Source organism: Ambystoma mexicanum, chromosome 10 (assembly GCF_040938575.1).
Source record: "Ambystoma mexicanum isolate Mex_15411 chromosome 10, UKY_AmexF1_1, whole genome shotgun sequence".
NCBI classification, from domain to species: domain Eukaryota; kingdom Metazoa; phylum Chordata; class Amphibia; order Caudata; family Ambystomatidae; genus Ambystoma; species Ambystoma mexicanum.
In genome coordinates this window covers 744986360-745005109 of record NC_090932.1, presented here as the reverse complement: position 1 = coordinate 745005109, position 18750 = coordinate 744986360, and the positions used below count along the sequence as shown (strand labels likewise).

Here is an 18750-nt window from a genome sequence, read left to right as displayed (position 1 = left end):
TTGCAAGAACCCTCATAGGCTTCAGACTAGACTACTGTAACACACTCTTTGCAGGCACCTCCACACGGAATCTGAACAAACTCCAGGTAATTCAAAACAACACCCTCAGAGCCGCACTCAATATTCCAAAATGTGAACACATCTCTGCGGCCAGGAAAACGGCCCACTGGCTACCGATCAGAAAACGCATCCTCGTTAAAACACCAGCCATCACACATAAATGCTTAACCAACAAAGCACCTAAATACCTCTCTCAAACAATACAAAAAAACCTTTCCAGACCCACCAGATTGATCCACTCCAACCGCCTAACTATCCCCCTAAAAAACTGAAAAGAGCTAGAGGCATCATCTTCCCCACACTTACAGCAGAATAGTGGAACAATCTCCCACACAAACTGAGAGCAGAACCCTCACATAGGGTCTTTCGCAAACAGCCCAAAACCCTCCTGTTTTCGCAGGACACTGCAGGAGACCTAGACACCAGCTCCCAACCTCTTTCCACTTCACTGCAATGCCTGTACCTCCCACCTCTATCACACTACACATCTTCACCGTGGAGCTACCTGTCTCTTTGCAGGTATCTCTGTCTACACCTCTTATCTATGTAACTGCATTCCTGTAAATACTGTATCCATGTAACCCTCCCTCTATACATGCTATCCATGTAACCTGGGCCCTGATGCCTTAGGGTTTGGCGCGCAATACAAATGTTAAATAAATAAATGTATTCAGATTCAGCATATGTCACCTTTACAGTACATTCAGGTCTATCCAGATGGCGTAGGCGATGGTTAAAACAATATGATGGTATGCCAGGTTAATACTCTCCAGGTTAATTAACACATTAGCACTGCAGTGGCAGTAGTTAATTATGCAGCCCACACAAACAATACATACCCAATTGCATATAGCAACAATGCAGCTGGCCTAGCAGCAAAAGAAGCAGCATACGTAGATAACTCCAATGCCACAGTATCACCTGAGGTAGTGTTAACAGCAAGAGGTACGGATGGTTCCTTACAGTGCAATCCCATTGGCCCAAATGATCGAACTACAAGCACAAGCTCTGCAGCAGGAGAAAAAGTAATGTACAAAAAGAGAGTATTTATTGTCCCCCACAGGTCTAATATGGAGACAAAATATTTCAGGGAAGCCAGTTATGCCCCAAGCATTAGTTACAGTTGCCCTCAAGCAGTTGCACTTCCCTGCACACACATCCACACAATACATTGCAGCGGATTTACAGGAAGGGTGGTTCATTCCAAACCTTCAAGAACACGTTGATGATTTTGTATCCAATTTAATCACCTACAAAATGTACACCATGGGTCGCACACTGAGGACCCTAAAAGCCACATAGCCCCAATCGTCTGGGCCTTTTTGACACTTGCACATTGACTAAGTGTACATGGTTAACAGGTAGTAACTTTCATTATCTAATTGTTGTTGTGTGCCCATTCTCGCGATGGCTAGAAGCAGGTCCCTGTGCTCACCACAATGCTAAATCGGCAGCCACATTTCTAGTGCATGAAGTATTCCCCCAGTGGGGAATATGTGATATCCTGAGATCAGACAATGGGGCTCACTTTTTCAATGAGATGTTTATACAGATCTCAACATTATTCGGCCTAAAGCACAAACTGTACGCAATTCACCACACCAGGCCAATGGGATAGTGGCGCGCTCAAGTCGTTTATTAAAATTCAGATTTGCTTAATTATGCAACACTCTGCCCAAAAGCTGACTGCACTGTCTACTGCTCACCTTGTTTGTGCTGAGAAACCAGCCTGGTTCGGATCATCACCTTACACTGCATGAGATAGTTACTGGCAAGAGGCTGCATAGACCCCTCACACCTGCATGCACAGTCTCATGATGCACATAATTCTGCTGAAATTTTAGGTAATGAATTTGGGGAGTGTCTTAGGGAACTAACACAATCTGTGCATTGTATATCTCGCCAGATTGGGACCCATCAAAAAGATCAAATCTGTCACAGGATTCCCCCCTTCTCAACTGTCTTTGTTGTTTGTTGGAGTTCTTCGATGGAGTCTCCTTTTGTAGAGTTCAGGTCTTTTATAAACCTATGTGCAGGTCCTCGGGTTTCAGTGTGCATTCAGCGTTCCGAGTCCTGGGAACGTTCAGATGTCCGGGAAGTCCGAGGAAATCCAGGGAACAGCGAAGAGTACACACGGAAGACGAGTGCACGGAGATCCGGGATGCAAGGAGGACAAAAGGGAGGGGGAATGAAGGAGGAGGAATATAGGGGTACCGGGAACCAAGAATCAAAGGAAAAACACAAACGAACTACAGCAGCACACGTCTAGCCAAGGCAAGCGGTAGAATTGAGGTGCGCTGGGCCACGAAGGTGTGTCCGCTTTATAGAACGTAATGCGTACGGCGCGGAAACTGGTAAACAGTATTTCGCGTTCAGCGGCCATGTTGGGAGTACTGCTGAGTGCAAGCCCTTATGGGTCAGGGACCAGGAAGTCCAGAAAGGACACGTCCAATGGTTCATGACAGAAATCCATAAACACCCAATGTCCAAGCTTGTGTACTTAACGCATCAGCGGGTCCACCAATCTTCAGGCCTACAATGTCACCACAGTAGCAACTACCTGTCCCAGGAGTCCAGTGAAAGGCTGAACAATATACTCGAGGAATATAGATTATTTAGCAAAGCATAACATGTTTTTTACATCATATTTCACTCCCGGGATACAAACAGCAGCCAATGCCAAATGGCTCCAAATAACAAGGTGGGAATTGATACAAATGGCTAAGGAAACTGAACATGGGCTGAATGACATAACGGAGAACTGAGAATGATTAGGCTGCCCACTCTTCAGAATGTCTACATTTTAGATTTACTAACTGCAATGGAAGGTGGAGTTTGTGCAAACTCAGTATTTCCTGTTGTACTTAAACACCTTCAAACGACACGGACAATGGAACTCTTACCCAGAATATACATGCAATACACAATTTGCGCACCACAATGGAGAAATAGGGTGGGGTGAAGTAAAATGACTGATTAATGTCACATTTTTCATGGGTGCCTTCATGTATGATTAATAATTTCAAACTGCTGATTCCTGTTCTTGGTTTGCTGCTAGTTATTTTTTGTACTTGTCAACTGGTTGCGGGATGCTCCAAGAAGATAATGTTCAAAATAATGCCCATGATGTCACTTACCCTGAAACCTGTAAATGACACTCCCCTTTTGAAAAATATTCACACACAAAAAAAACAATGGACTGGAAAGGATCTGCCTCACATGGAGACAATAGAACATCCAAATGGTCCACCAGTAGCACGATTTGATCACATGAATGACCCTGAAAACTATATTGAAACTTATGTTGATTGCACAGGGGATATGGATTGCAAGAAATTAATTCTCAAAAGTGGGGCCTGTGTGACGTGTTTTTCTTTGAGGATCTCTTTCCCAAGCGAGATGAACATCCTGCAAACTAACAATTTCTGTACTTGGCCTAGCCATAATGATGAGTAATGAGGCCAGCAGCATGTATCAATGTGGTAGTTGCGAAGATATGTTTCACAGTGAGAAAGCTGCAAGGTCTGGGAACGGTCTAGGGTGCCAAGATACCTGGTGTCATGAGAAAGGATGTTAGTGCATGTACTATTGTTGTCACAGGGTGATGACTTTTTCTTTACTAATGCCCTATTAAGTCATCTGCAGGGGGATGGATTTGGAATATCAAACGTAATGTTCTAACCAATAGAGTAGTGTTGTGTATGTTGTTCTTTAGGTTTGTAAATGGAAAGAACCAGTAGGAGAATAGGGATTTCCATGCACTTAATATCTGGAATATATTGTAATTTTCTGATTTTTGACTATGAATGCTGTAGCCTGATGTGGACGGGTCGAGAGTTCTCAGTGTTTTGGTCACTTAACACTTACTGATCTCCCAGCCGATAATTATATACATTAAAAGAGCTGCCTTTGTGCAATGTGTGCACCTATTGTTTCCTGGATTTATTGGAGTCAAACAACCTCTGCATACTAAATGCATGTGGGAGTCTCTCAGTGCTTTGTCCTTCTTAGCCTACTAAATTCACATGGGCATCTCTCAGTGCATTGAACTTCTCCTCTGCCTACTAAATGCATGCAGGGTTCTCATTTCGTTGGCTATATCCTCTGTATGTGAAATGCATGTAAGTTTCTCTCAGTACTTTTACCTTTTGTGCATGGTAAATGCACATGGTTTTCTCAGTGTTTTGCCTTTTTCCACCTACTAAATGCACATCATGATTTTAGAGCTGTGGTCTTCTCTGTCTGCTAAATGCATGTTTAGTCCTCAGCACATTGACCTTCTCCTCTGCCTGCTACATGCATGTGGAGTTGACGCATTGCTTTTGCCTTCCCCATTCAGATAATGCACTTTAGTTGCTATCCGTTCTTTGGCCTTCTCCTCTACCTACTAAAATCATTTGGGGTCCTGTCAGTGCATGTGCCTACTAACACACCTACTAATTGAGCATAAGATGTTCTGCAACTCCAGCCAAAATTCACAAACCCCACCAACCCACATATTATGCCTGCATCCCAAAAATATCTGACCTCATTTGCGAACTCCAACTAGTTCCTGGTGTGAACTTTATTTTTGACTCTAGCACACGCAATCTTAGCAACAATTCAATTCCTGAACAACCCCTGTGAAAACAAAATCAAAATATCGAGGCTGAGTACCCTAAAAGGAAATACACCGAACACGGGTTACAAAGGGACATACAAAGTTCTTTATTTTATACTGAATCCAGTTACAAAAACAGAGGAAAGTCAGATAGCCCTTGGCCCTCAGTACAACACAACGAACTCCAGCGTGGTTCAGTGTGTTCAGTGAGGGACGTTGTACATTAGAATGCGTTCACTTTTTATACACTTGGTGGGCACGATGTCCAGCCCCACTTCGGGTTACTATTCCACTTAATACATCACCGATCTAGGGTTCGTGCCAAGTCTCGAACAACCGCATATAACTGGTCTGCCTTTAATACATGTATCAACAAGCCTATGCAATAACTGTGTATTCTAAGATTTTCCATACAGGCCTTCTCAAACATTAATACAATGTAGTTAAACAGATGTTCTACGTTCAGTATTTGAATACATTGTTTCAACATATGCTCATGGATTAGTTTCATTGCACGAGTAATCCTTCTACACACAGGTCAACGAAGGAAAAGGTCTCTGTTCACGACCTCAACAAGTGGCCTGCAGGCAAGTTAGATATTAGCTATGTAGAGAGGTCAAGAAGGCCATGTTGTATTCTGGAATGACATCGTCCACCATTTTAACTCACAGGGTGACTCTTACAAAGCGAATCCTAAAATGGCGGATTGACCTAAAATGACTACATTGATTTAAGGTCAGGACCTTGCAACACGGATTCTTTCGCAAGCGACTTTCGAGCAGCTTGGCGCAGGCCAATATTCATATTTTTATTGCAATAGGAGGCACGATATGATTTCTCTTTTGACACCCTGAGTGACTCCTGTCGCTTAAAACACCAACCATCGCCACTTGGCTCCCAAAGGCTACTAACACTGACAATTGCCTGGGTTCTAGAATATGCCTGATGTATTCAAAATAGCAACAAAGGGAAGTTTGCTGAAGTCTCCTCAAGAAATACATTTTCAGTATAGAGAAAACAGTTTGGGAATTGTGAACATGATTGTTGTTGAACCATAAACAGTAAACAATGAAAGTAGGTGAACTAATTTCCCATTAATTCCAACTCACTTCAAACTCTGGATTTGTGATGGGCTTTGTTAAGTTGCGCATTCCATGCTTTTGAACAGGCAGATCATGTTCAGATCACTACACAAGTGTATTTGCTGTTGGAAATGTATAATACCACTGCTATTGTGACATCATTTATTCTACTTAAATGGTTCATGCAACTCACTAGAAGACTGCTTCTAAAGTTATGTCTTTTGACCAAAATGTTTGGATGCATGCAGTAAAAATCACTATTTAACAACCATTTTTAAAGGAATTCATGGAGGAAACCCAGCTCAAGACCTGCTTAAGATGGTTGGGCATGTTCCCCATACTTGCTTGCTCACTGCAATATGTGGGCAATAAACATGGGTGAATGTATTAACACCAAAGTTAGAATCACCTAAATTTGCAACAATTTAACCAGATCAAATTTTGAAGATTTACTCAGACGTTCAGGAGTTATGATTCAAGTGGATGTGTATCCTTGCTGGCCAAAAATTAGTTATCTGTCTTGCAACAAGAGGAACAGACCATTTCTATGGTAGTTCAGGGACAGGTAGACCATTTAAATACGATTACTTTGAGGAGGTGGGGGGGGCAGGACTTTGAAATAGGATAGGTTGGTTATTTATAAATTCATAAGTTGTTTATTACAATCAAGAGAATACATTCATAATCAATAACTGTGTTTGAAACACACAATCCAACTTTGTGTGACTTCTGAAGAAGAGAGAAGCTCTATGACTACCATGGATAATAGACATGCCCATGACAACAGTTTGAAGTCACTAATGCAGAGGAACACTTCCCAGAGTTAGTTGGAGGCAAGGGATATAATTGTGGCTGTATGAAAAAAGTGATTCCTATAAATTGACCTCTTGTTCACAGTTTGTGTGGCTCTGTGCTTGTTAGCTCAATGGCCTATGCTAATCTCACATTTCAAGTGGAAGGGTTTTTCGTGCATTTGTTTAAACTCATCATTACATTGATGATGAAATTCCTCTGAAATATATTGTTTACAACCGAAGTGGAATCATGCGGATCAGTACTGTGTAAAACAAAGAAAACACATTTTGGGAAGAACAGCCAGTTGTTAATATATGGCTCCAGAATGTGATGCCAGTACTGTGCGTGTTATTTTGGAACATCTTGATGTCAGACTGTGATTGAATAGTTATTTATTATACTGTGCTTGCCATATATTGCAATCCTTCTTTTTGTTGTGACATTTATGGGGAAGGTAATGTTGCTTCATTGCCAGGAATAATCGACCTCCGCCGTGGTCAAATATGATTAAAGGTATTTCCACAAGAGATTTTGGGCTGCAACAAATTGTTCGCTGTTACGTGCGAACCGGATCACATTTAGGAAGTGGTCAGATTAAAAAAGCAAAAACACCAACAAATAAGGAACTACATGTTCGAAGTTTACTTCTCAATGGAGAAAGAAAATGTTTCCGAGGATACTTCATTCGCACTTTGGATAAAATGGATGTTCACACTAAGAACCTGGAGACACAATGAAGATACAGAGGTTCAAAGATCCATTTGAGGTAAAATGTTTTCTTTAAATGTTATCTAATAATCACACTGACAATCTGAGCGGCCTGACAATATGTGATTTAAAGAATGACTTGCATTGTGTGCTAGCAAGTCAGAGAAAGACGTATAACGTTGTCTATAGAACTGCACACTATGCCAATGTAGGCACTTAAAGCAATCCTACTACTAAAGGGAAAAGTCACATTTATCCATATCCTAGCAGGTCATTTGTCAGCATGTTTTAATATGAGGCATGTTGTCAGTATCGTATCTACAAGATGAGCGTAATAACTAAGGCAGGATTTCGTAGCGTTACACATTTTTCAGCATTTTAGTGTCGTTTCTTTTCAGGTTGTACAACAGAAAGAAATGTTTAATGCATACGTTTGTGAACAGCTTACATAGTTGTGTTGTAATTTGTTTAGGTGATGATCCATTAACCATCCCTCAGTAAAACAGTAATGTCTTGCAAAATACTTCAACAAGTTAAGCGTTTCCGTAGACAGATGTTTGACATGCGACCTGCAGTTACAGGTTCGAGTCCTGGCTGGGTAATGTCAGCCACACACTCTTTTAGGATTAACAAACTGAGCACCATAAATGAGTTAAAAGGTTTTAAAGCACTTATATACCGCAGGATATCTGTGCATTGTCGACTCAAAGTGCATGCCTATCACACCAAACACTGCAATAATAAGACATTAATTATTTGGCATTAAAAGATGGAAATTGTGTCTCTCCTCGTGCCCTGCCCATGGCTACCAGGTCTTCCCCTATAATCTCCCATGGCTCTGACTCATCAACATCTACCAAAACCCCCCATTCCTCCAACCTTCAATTTCTTCAATGACATTATGTTTTCTGCTCCAACTGATCATCCCAGTGATCCCTATTATTTCAGGCTGTACCAACATTAGACGTAAAGTATGTATTCATGTATTCATTTTTGGTGACTTTCTTGATGAGTCAAAAATGTTAAAAAGCACAACACAGATCATGTGAGACACTACAGAGCTCATGTTGATGGTGCCCAGTGTGTTAGTGACATGTGGATAAATCATGCATATCGGCCATACACATGGCTTATCCACTCCACACAATGTTGGTTCAGATTTACAGTGCGTGCAGACCATTCACATGAGAAATGCATGCAAACAGTACATTCACACGGGTGGAATCATTGCAGGTTAGAACCATGCAATTCCACAGCCTCTAAACCTTGAGCTTTTCACGTGTATTTTCCTGGGTAAAATATTACCAACGTAATAATGTTGCCCTATTCCTCATATTTTACCACCTACAATTACACACTGAAATTGTACCTGCTCAGAGCAGTGTATACATCTGTGGAAGTTACACAAGAGACCCATTTCAGATGATAATACACACCTGCCCCTGTATCAGCCCACCAATTAGGAGTCAGGGAAGCATAAAAAGCACCAAACGTTAACATTCCGTAAAAAGCAAAAACCAAGGTTTCCAAGGGGTCCAATGAAAAGGCGATGTCCACTGAAGGGGGAATCAAATCGGGACTACAAGGGGGGAAATAACATCATTCGTACATGTTTCATTTGGAAGTTGGAGTGTACCAACGTTGTAAATCAGTTCTGGAATTGAGGGGGTTACTTTTCCTTTCATGGCTGCTTGAACCTGAGGGCTTTAGTGGCAGTTGAGGCGAGTAAAGCAATCCAGGGGAAAACGAAAGTAGGCAGGATGAACTGCTGTGTGCAAGAGTTGGTAGAAGTTGTGGCGGTGATACAGGGTAAAGCAAACGCCATAGAGGTAGTATCTTTTGCCGCAGACTCCTCAATGTGCGGGAGGGTCTTCTCCTGGTGGGGCAGCTACTCTGCCACGTAGGCATGCGATTGAAACTGCTACAGGTTGGCCACCACCATCTGGATGACGACAGAGAGGATGGAGCAGGTCAGATCTTGTCCTGAATAATTACAGCAGAGACACAGGAGGAATGGGCAAATGCAGCAGTTTGCCCGGAAACCTCCTCAGGAGCAAGCTGTTTGTCCTCCTATACCTCACAAGCAGCTACTCCTGCCCCCTCCATGCCCTTTATATCGCCTCGGCCAAGTCCCTATTCAGCTGATTACAGGGCCAGAACTCCTGCTACACATCCTCCATGGACAGGTGCATTTGAACCAGGACCTGCCCAGTTGTGGCACTGATATCAACCAGCGTCCTCCCATTCTCCTCTACTGGTGCCATGCCGCTATCCATTAAGGTCACCAGGGCCTGACTTGGCTGGGAATTAGGCTTCTCCATATGATAGATGGGATTATCTGTCATAACCACTAAGACCAGGATGTTCCTTCTCGACGATAGCGTAGAATATAGGCAGTCACAGTGGCAATCTTGGTGGTCCAGATGAGGGTGTTGGTATCACAGTGGGCCTGCAGATCGAAGGCCAGCTGGTGGATGGCACAGGTTCTTTAGCAATTGCAGGGCATGAAGCACTGTTTCGTGGAGCTCGTATTACTTTTAAGACGGCATAGCCGTGCTGGCTTTCTCCAAGTCAAGTCTCTATCATCCTCCTCTACCTAGTTCTCAGCATGATGCTTCTCCTGATCCTCCATGACTTACAATACAACACTATTAGGGACAGTACATGGAAAATATAATCGAATAAATGCCTTTTGCACACTTACATCTGCATCAGATGTGACAGCACGTTTACTATCACTAAGTGCTGCTTAGTGTAAGTGTGATCCACAGCAATGGTAACAATAATCTAGTATGTCCATTGGGAATATCTGACAATGCCAAAACCTGACATATACATGGCATCATGCAACGTCTGTGATGAGTGCAGTAATTCTACACATTATAGGAGTGGGTGGCACTTAACATAAATCACATAATGTGGAAGACCTAAATTACCCTGGGTAATGCAGACTTGGACCCCTTGCTCACTGTGCTTAGAGGCGCACAGCTTCACTTCACTGATGAGGCCCAAAAAGGACAAAACATGCATCTAGGGCTGCTGTTGGCACTCTTGTCCAGAGGAGAATTGCCATAGCATTTCGGTACTGGACTTTCCAAGTGGGTTGGAGCAGACTAATATGAACATTGCTATTTCTCCACTGTGAAGAGTGCAGGGAGCTAAAACGTGGTTGTTGACCCTCCTAAGTGGGCACCTTCCAATAGACAGACTATTTGGTCATGTTTGTTCCTGGCAGAGGGTCTGCCAGACATCTTTTTGAATGTGGAAATCAGGTCAGACCTTCATGGACGACTGTCCTGTGACCATTTTGTGGACTATCCTATGGATCACAAACCTCCCTCAGATGCAATTGGCCATTTCTTGGTGGAATTAATTACATAATCCTTTCCCTTTTGGATGTCACTCTCTTTTGACACCCACAAGATGGACAACATGACACTACTCACTGCGAGGTGAGACAGTTATGGAACAGGGGTTCCTCAAAGTCTATGCAGTTCAAACATAGGTTATTGCATGCTTTCTGTCCTCTAACTGCTGGAGCATCACCCAACCAAGGAAAGGACTACAAGGCATGGAGAGAACTTGAAGAAATAAGCCATAGAGAAGAAATACTCGGATCATATCAAAGAACGCCTGTAGGTCTTGGAGAGATGATCCCGTGTGCAGTGGAAAGGCTTCCAAATTATACCCTGTCCTTTCTATGGCCAGTTTCTACTTCACCAGGAAACTAGGTGTTGTATACCCAAAAAAGTCCATCAGCTGTAGGGCAAGGTTGCTACCTTGACCAAGAGTTGAACAGAAGACACTGGTATTCATATAGCAAAGATATAGGGTTCCATAATATCTTCCTGAAGCAGTCCCAGTCTTAAGAGTAGCCTTTTCTTAAAAACATTCACGGTCTGGGCTAGGAGTGGTGGGAGAGTAACTCACCTCCCTGTTAAGGCTATCTTGTTTAATAGCGATGATTTGTTGGATATGCCCGTCCCTAGAGGAGATTGGAAGGCGGTGTGGTTGTGGCCAGACAAGGTCAAGGGCAGAGCTTATAGTCTCCTTTGTGGGTGAAGAGTCCATTCCTGGAGTGTTATAATTGCGTTGACGAGGAGGACAGAGCCTGAAAAGAGTATTCCTGCTTGGCCTAAACCCTGGAATACTGGAGCTGGAACACAGGTTATCTTCCCTGTTGAAGGGATTGGGGTACTGGTCTCTGCATTTGGCCATCCAAGCTGGGAAGTCTCAGGTAAGATTTTACAGAGGTTTAGCGCAAACTAAAATGCATGTGTTTGGATTGAATTGCCATAGTAACAACAAGGATGTTAAGAAAAAGAAGCATTGTATGTAGGTTGTATGTATTTAAATGTGTAGAGCGCAAACAAAAAACCTGTCCCGAAGGCATCTTGGTGCTGCAAGAAGACCGGAAAAAAGGGGCATAACAAGAGCCTAAAAGAGGAACGTTTTTAAAGCTTTACGGAAACATAAATTGTCAGGTATGTCATGTAAACTCAATGGAAGAGAGTTCCACAAAGTGGGAGTCAAGACAGAGAAAGAGAGTCCTCCAAACCTAGCCCTAGGGAAGCCTGGAACCACCAAGAGGTTTTACCTGTAGAGCGAATCCTTCCACACCGGGACATAGTTGGTAAATTTAGAGCGAAGAAAGACAGGACCTATGCACTGGACCGAACTGTGCACAATACAGAGGACCTTGATTTTAATCTGGTTTCTAACCCGGGAGCCAATGAAGCTTAGCTACCAACAGGCTAGAATGGGAGAGTTGTGGTAAATGCAACAGATCATCTCTCATTCATAATTATACACAATGCTTTGGGTGGCTGTTCTGGACTTGGAAAATATAAAAATGTACAGAGAGCAAAGGTGAAAATATATAATTCATGCAATCCAAAATAATCAGTTTTAAGGAATTATGAATTCAAATTATGGAAACCAACGAAATAAAACTAAGTTTGAGTTTGGCAATCCAAAACACTATCTATAATTTAAAGAACATAAACAGTTGAAAGGAGGATGCCACCAACTTTTGCCATGGGCCACTGGGCCTAATATCCAGCTAATGCTATTAGGGACAATTGTATTTTATTCAGCTGTCCCTCTCCTTAAAACACCAGTACAGTGGTGGCCCCTCAAAAATGAGTCAAATGCACCATACACAAGTGTCACTTTAAAACTGTTGTGGATAATCCAGAAGTTGTGAAGCTTGCCCGCATGCCCCTGGCGGGGCAGAGTGGTAGTATATGCATAACCATCCATCCATTCATTGCCATGAAGTGTAGGGAGGAAGTCCCTGACAAACAAACCCTTGCTGCAAGATCAAACACAAAGAGATGAATATCGGAACAGGATGATCCCTATATATACCTGTTATATGTGTTATATGGATGGGTAGGTACCTGATACTCAGCTGCTTCCCTATGGTCTCTGTTGTCCTGCCACTGGGATTTGGCTTGTGTTCTACACTTGTGTATTGTCACCCTAGGACAAGAAGGCACATGCAATATAATTGTTGGCTTCCAACTGAAAGGATACATATCAATATAGAATACATGGCAGGCTTCAATACCCACATAACAGCTTGCAAATAATGTTTCCTAGTACAGCCTTGTTGTTGCATCCTGACTGATTTAAACTATGAAAATCACATTGCTTCTGTCACTTTAATCAGTTATTAGTATCCTGCGAAGAGTGCTCAGCCAATCGGGTGCCTGGAAACCTGGAGCGGAAAGTGCCAGTGTCGGTCTGCATTCCCACATCCACCCTCATACCTTTCCAGGATGCCACCATTTATTTCAGTGGGTTCCACTCACTCCTCTTGCCACCTCCAATTTCCAAGCATGGATAGCTAAGTGATGAGAAAACTGAGATCCATCTGACAGGCTCACATACTGCCCTTAACACACTCAATGACAACTACAAAGCTTTCACCATTGACTGTACATCGATACATGTCTCAAACCTTATAAAAACACTGGGGGTATACCTGGACGCCACTCTGACACTGAGCAGACAGGTCAGCGCTATCTCGTCAACAGCAGCATGCACGACTAAACTCATACATGCCTCCAGAGCATTTCTGTCCCAAGACAGCTCACTCACGATTGCAAGAACCCTCATAGGCTTCAGACTAGACTACTGTAACACACTCTTTGAAGGCACCTCCACACAGAATCTGAACAAACTCAAGGTAATTCAAAACAACACCCTCAGAGCCGCACTCAATATTCCAAAATGTGAACACATCTCTGCGGCCAGGAAAACGGCCCACTGGCTACCGATCAGAAAACGCATCCTCTTTAAAACACCAGCCATCACGCATAAATGCTTAACCAACAAAGCACCTAAATACCTCTCTCAACCAATACAATAAAACCTTTCCAGGCCCACAAGATTGATCCACTCCAACTGCCTAACGATCTCCCTAAAAAACAGAAAAGAGCTAGAGGCGTCATCTTCGCCACACTTACAGCAGAATAGTGGAACAATCTCCCACACAAACTGAGAGCAGAACCCTCACATAGGGTCGTTCGCAAACAGCCCAAAACCCTCCTGTTTTCCAAGGGCCCATGACCCAGTGGGGAATATGTTATATCCTGAGATCAGACAATGGGGCTCACTTTTTCAATGAGATGTTTATACAGATCTCATCATTATTCGGCCTAAAGCACAAACTGTACTCAATTCACCACACCAGGCCAATGGGATAGTGGCGCGCTTAAGTGGTTTATTAAAACTCAGATTTGCTAAATTATGCAACACTCTGCACAAAAGCTGACCGCACTGTCTACTGCTAACCTTGTTTGTGCTGAGAAACCAGCCTGGTTCGGATCATCACCTTACACTGCATGAGATAGTTACTGGCAGGAGGCTGTATAGACCCCTCACACCTGCATGCACAGTCTCATGATGCACATAATTCTGCTGAAAATGTAAGTTAATTAATTTGGGGGGTGTTTTAGGGAACTAACAAAATCTGTACATTGTATATCTCGCCAGATTGGGACCCATCAAAAAGATGAAATCTGTCACAGGTTTCCCCCTTCTCACCTGTCTTTATTGTTTGTTGGAGTTCTTCGATGGAGTCTTCTTTCGTAGAGTTCAGGTCTTGTATAAACCTGTGTGCAGGTCCTCGGGTTCCAGCGTGCATTCAGTGTTCCGAGTCCTGGGAATGTTCAGATGTCCGGGAAGTCCCAGGAAATCCAGGCAACAGCGAAGAGTACACACAGAGATCCGGGATGCAAAGAGGGCAAAAAGGAGGGGGAATGAAGGAGGAGGAATATAGGGGTACCGGGAACCAAGAATCAAAGGAAAAACACAAACGAACTACAGCAGCACACGTCTAGCCACGGCAAGCGGTAGCATTGAGGAGCACAGGGCTGCGGGGGCGTGTCCGCTTTAAAGAACGTAATGTGTACGGAGCGGAAACTGGTAAACAGTATTCCATGTTCAGCAGCCATGTTGGGAGTACTGCTGAGTGCAAGCCCCTATGGGTCAGGGACCAGGAAGTCCAGAAAGGACGCGTCCAATGGTTCATGACAGAAATCCACAAACACCCAATGTCTAAGCTTGTGTACTTAACGCATCAGTGGGTCCACCAATCTTCAGGCCTACAATGTCACCACAGTAGGAACTACCTGTCCCAGGAGTCCAGTGAAGGCTGAACAATATACTGGAGGAATATAGATTATTTAGCAAAGCATAACATGTTTTTTACATCATATTTCACTCCCGGGATACAAACAGCGGCCAATGCCAAATGGCTCCAAATAACAAGGTGGGAATTGATACAAATGGCTAAGGAAACTGAACATGGGCTGAATGACAAAAAGGAGAACTGAGAATGATTAGGCTGCCCACTCTTCAGAAGTCTACATTTTAGATTTACTAACTGCAATGGAAGGTGGAGTTTGTGCAAACTCGGTATTTCCTGTTGTACTTAAACACCTTCAAACGACACGGACAATGGAACTCTTACCCAGAATATACATGCAATACACAATTTGCGCACCACAATGGAGAAATAGGGTGGGGTGAAGTAAAATGACTGATTAATGTCACATTTTTCATGGGTGCCTTCATGTATGAATAATAATTTCAAACTGCTGATTCCTGTTCTTGGTTTGCTGCTAGTTCTTTTTTGTACTTGTCAACTGGTTGCGGGATGCTCCAAGAAGATAATGTTCAAAATAATGCCCATGATGTCACTTACCCTGAAACCTGTAATGACACTCCCCTTTTGAAAAATATTCACACACAAAAAGAACAATGCACTGGAAAGGATCTGCCTCACATGGAGACAATAGAACATCCAATTGGTCCACCAGGAGCACAATTTGATCACATGAATGAAGCTGAAAACTATATTGAAACTTATGTTGATTGCACAGGGGATATGGATTGCAAGAAATTAATTCTCAAAAGTGGGGCCTGTGTGACGTGTTTTTCTTTGAGGATCTCTTTCCCAAGCGAGATGAACATCCTGCAAACTAACAGTTTCTGTACTTGGCCTAGCCATAAGGATGAGTAATGAGGCCAGCAGCATGTATCAATGTGGTAGTTGCGAAGATATGTTTCACAGTGAGAAAGCTGCAAGGTCTGGGAACGGTCTAGGGTGCCAAGATACCTGGTGTCATGAGAAAGTATGTTAGTGCAGGTACTATTGTTGTCACAGGGTGCTGACTTTTTCTTTACTAATGCCCTATTAGGTCATCTGCAGGGGGATGGATTTGGAATATCAAACGTAATGTTCTAACCAATAGAGTAGTGTTGTGTATGTTGTTCTTTAGGTTTGTAAATGGAAAGAACCAGTAGGAGAATAGGGATTTCCATGCACTTAATATCTGGAATATATTGTAATTTTCTGATTTTTGACTATGAATGCTGTAGCCTGATGTGGACGGGTCGAGAGTTCTCAGTGTTTTGGTCACTTAACACTTACTGATCTCCCAGCCGATAATTATATACATTAAAAGAGCTGCCTTTCTGCAATGTGTGCACCTGTTGTTTCCTGGATTTATTGGCGTCAAACAACCTCTGCATACTAAATGCATGTGGGAGTCTCTCAGTGCTTTGTCCTTCTTAGCCTACTAAATTCACATGGGCATCTCTCAGTGCATTGAACTTCTCCTCTGCCTACTAAATGCATGCAGGGTTCTCATTTCGTTGGCTATATCCTCTGTATGTGAAATGCATGTAAGGTTCTCTCAGTACTTTTACCTTTTGTGCATGGTAAATGCACATGGTTTTCTCAGTGTTTTGCCTTTTTCCACCTACTAAATGCACATCATGATTTTAGAGCTGTGGTCTTCTCTGTCTGCTAAATGCATGTTTAGTCCTCAGCACATTGACCTTCTCCTCTGCCTGCTACATGCATGTGGAGTTCACACATTGCTTTTGCCTTCCCCATTCAGATAATGCACTTTAGTTGCTATCCGTTCTTTGGCCTTCTCCTCTACCTACTAAAATCATTTGGGGTCCTGTCAGTGCGTGTGCCTACTAACACACCTACTAATTGAGCATAAGATGTTCTGCAACTCCAGCCAAAATTCACAAACCCCACCAACCCACATATTATGCCTGCATCCCAAAAATATCTGACCTCATTTGCTAACTCCAACTAGTTCCTGGTGTGAACTTTATTTTTGACTCTAGCACACGCAATCTTAGCAACAATTCAATTCCTGAACAACCCCTGTGAAAACAAAATCAAAATATCGAAGCTGAGTACCCTAAAAGGAAATACACTGAACACAGGTTACAAAGGAACATACAAAGTACTTTATTTTATACTGAATCCAGTTACAAAAACAGAGGAAAGTCAGATAGCCATTGGCCCTCAGTAAAACACAACAAACTCCAGCGTGGTTCAGTGTGTTCAGTGAGAGACGTTGTACATTAGAATGCATTTGCTTTTTATACACTTGGTGGGCACGATGTCCAGCCCCACTTTGGTTAATATTCCACTTAATACATCAGCGATCTAGGGTTCGTGCCAAGTCTCGAACAACTGCATATAACTGGTCTGCCTTTAATACATGTATCAACAAGCCTATGCAACAACTGTGTATTCTAAGATTTTCCATACAGGCCTTCTCAAACATTAATACAATATAGTTAAACAGATGTTCTACGTTCAGTATTTGAATACATTGTTTCAACATATGCTCATGGATTAGTTTCATTGCACGAGTAATCCTTCTACACACAGGTCAACGAAGGACAAGGTCTCAGTTCACGACCTCAACAAGTGGCCTGCAGGCAAGTTAGATATTAGCTATGTAGAGAGGTCAAGACGGCCATGCTGTATTCTGGAATGACATCGTCCACCATTTTAACTCACAGGGTGACTCTTACAAAGCGAATCCTAAAATGGCGGATTGACCTAAAATGACGGCTTACATTGATTTAAGGTCAGGACCTTGCAACACGGATTCTTTCGCAAGCGACTTTCGAGCAGCTTGGCGCAGGCCAATATTCATATTTTTATTGCAATAGGAGGCACGATATGATTTCTCTTTTGACACCCTGAGTGACTCCTGTCGCTTAAAACACCAACCATCGACCACTTGGCTCCCAAAGGCTACTAACACTGACAATTGCCTGGGTTCTAGAATATGCCTGATGTATTCAAAATAGCAGCATAAGGAAGTTTGCTGAAGTTTCCTCAAGAAATACATTTTCAGTATAGAGAAAACATTTTGGGAATTGTGAACATGATTGTTGTTGAACCATAAACAGTAAACAATGAAAGTAGGTGAACTAATTTCCCATTAATTCCAACTCACTTCAATCTCTGGATTTGTGATGGGCTTTGTTAAATTGCGCATTCCATGCTTTTGAACAGGCAGATCATGTTCAGATCACTACACAAGTGTATTTGCTGTTGGAAATGTATAATACCACTGCTATTGTGACATCATTTATTCTACTTAAATGGTTCATGCAACGCATTAGAAGACTGCTTCTAAAGTTATGTCTTTTGACCAAAATGTTTGGATGCATGCAATAAAAATCACTATTTAACAACCATTTTTAAAGGAATTCATGGAGGAAACCCAGCTCAAGACCTGCTTAAGATGGTTGGGCGTGTTCCCCATACTTGCTTGCTCACTGCAATATGTGGGCAATAAACATGGGTGAATGTATTAACACCAAAGTTAGAATCACCTACATTTGCAACAATTTAACCAGATCAAATTTTGAAGATTTACTCAGACGTTCAGGAGTTATGATTCAAGTGGATGTGTATCCTTGCTGGCTAAAAATTAGTTAGCTGTCTTGCAGCAAGAGGAACAGACCATTTCTATGGTAGTTCAGGGACAGGTAGACCATTTAAATACGATTACTTTGAAGAGGTGGGTGGGCAGGACTTTGAAATAGGATAGGTTGGTTATTTATAAATTCATAAGTTGTTTATTACAATCAGGAGAATACATTCATAATCAATAACTGTGTTTGCAACACACAATCCAACTTTGTGTGACTTCTGAAGAAGAGAGA

At 42.5% G+C, this 18750-nt stretch overlaps 1 protein-coding gene across 1 annotated transcript in view; it reads left to right on the top strand.

Moving 5' to 3' along the window:
- Positions 1-7156: 7156 nt before the first annotated feature.
- The window catches only part of LOC138491707 (P2Y purinoceptor 12-like), a 501915-nt gene continuing 490321 nt past the window's right edge, over positions 7157-18750 (top strand). The window contains exon 1 of the mRNA XM_069618387.1: positions 7157-7303. The gene's annotated coding sequence lies outside the window, so the exon portion shown is untranslated. The remainder of the gene's footprint in view (positions 7304-18750) is intronic.